At 42.7% G+C, this 1,668-nt stretch overlaps 1 pseudogene across 1 annotated transcript; it reads left to right on the forward strand.

Moving 5' to 3' along the window:
- Positions 1 to 527: 527 nt before the first annotated feature.
- LOC307102681 (small ribosomal subunit protein eS8-like) lies at positions 528 to 1,178 on the forward strand (annotated as a pseudogene). The gene has a single exon. The product of its transcript is annotated as a small ribosomal subunit protein eS8-like (transcript).
- Positions 1,179 to 1,668: the final 490 nt, after the last annotated feature.

Genomic DNA, 1,668 nt, shown 5'->3' on the forward strand with positions numbered 1-1,668 from the left:
CAAGAAAAGTTGTTCATCACTAATATTTAGGGAAATGCAAATTAAAACCAAAATGAGATATTACATCATATCCATTAGGATGACTACCATAAAACACACACACACACACACACACACACACACACACACACACACACCACAAACACTGAAAATACAAAAATAACAAGTGTTAGCAAGAATGTGGAGAACTTGGAATCCTTATGCACTGTTGATGGGGATGTAAAATCCTGTAGCTGCTGTGGAATATAGCAGGTCTTCAAAAATTTTAAAATAGAACCTTGCTGGCATGGCTCAGTGGGTGAACATCAATCTATGAAATCAGGGGAGCACGGTTCAATTCCCAGACGGGGCACATGCCTAGGTTGCAGGCTTGATCCCCAGTGTCAGGCATGCAGGAGGCAGCCAATTGATGATTCTTTCTCATCATTTATGTCTCTCTCTCTCTCTCTCTCTCTCTCTCTCTCTCTCTCTCTCTGCCTCTCTTAAATCAATAAAAGTATATTTTTTTAAAAATTTAAGGCGGAGCAATGGGTATCTCTCAGGACAACTGGCACACGCGCCACAAGACCGAGGGCAAGAGAAAGCCCTATCACAAGAAGCAAAAATATGAGCTGGGATGCCCTGCTGCCAACACTAAGATTGGGCCCCGCCACATACACACAATCCGTGTGTGGGGAGGCAACAAGAAGTACTGAGCCTTGAGGCTGGACGTGGGCAACTTCTCCTGGGGCTCAGAGTGTTGTACGTGCAACACAAGGATTATTGACATTGTCTACAATGCATCCAACAACGAACTGGTCCGAACCAAGACCCTAGTAAAGAACTGCATTGTGCTCATTGACAGCACACCGGACCGACCGCGGTAAGAGTTCCACTGGGCACTGCCCCTGGGCTGCAAGAAGGGGGCCATGCTGACTGCTGAGGAGGAAGAGATTTTAAACAAAAAATGATCAAAGAAAATTCAGAAGAAATACGATGAAAGTAAAAAGAATGCCAAAACCAGCAGTCTTCTTGCATGCATCACTTCAAGACCAGGCCAGTGTGGCCGAGCAAATGGCTATGTGCTCGAGGGCAAGGAGCTGGAGTTCTATCTGAGGAAAATCAAGGCTGGAAAGGCAAATAACTCCTTTCCCTATCTTATCTCAGGTAATAGAGGTGTTTATCTAGAAAAAAGTTAAATAGAATTATTATATACACCAAAGAATTGAAGACAGGGCCTCAACGAAATATTTGTACACTCATGTTCAGAGCAGCAGTATTCACAATAGCCAAAAGGTGGAAGCAACCAAAATGTCCATCAATGGAGGGATCAATAAGCAAAGCGTGTTATATACATACAATGAAATATTATTCAGCCATAAAAAGGGAAGGAAATTTTGACATATGCTACCACATGAGTGAATATTGGGGACATCATGCTCAGTGAAATAAGCCAGTCATGAGACAGTTGATACTAGATATGAGGTTCCTAGAGTAGTCAAGTTCAGAGAGACAGAAAGTAATGGTATTTGCCAGGGGCTGACGGGGAAATGAATTAGTGTTTAATAGGTACAGAGTGTCAGTTTGGGAAGATGAAAAAGTTCTGGAAATGGATGGTGGTGATGTTTGTACAACATTATGAATATACGTAGCACTATGGAGCTGTCCACTTAAAAATGGTTATGGTGG

This window comes from Cnephaeus nilssonii, assembly GCF_951640355.1.
Source record: "Cnephaeus nilssonii genome assembly, chromosome: 7".
In the NCBI taxonomy this organism is placed as follows: Eukaryota; Metazoa; Chordata; class Mammalia; order Chiroptera; family Vespertilionidae; genus Cnephaeus; species Cnephaeus nilssonii.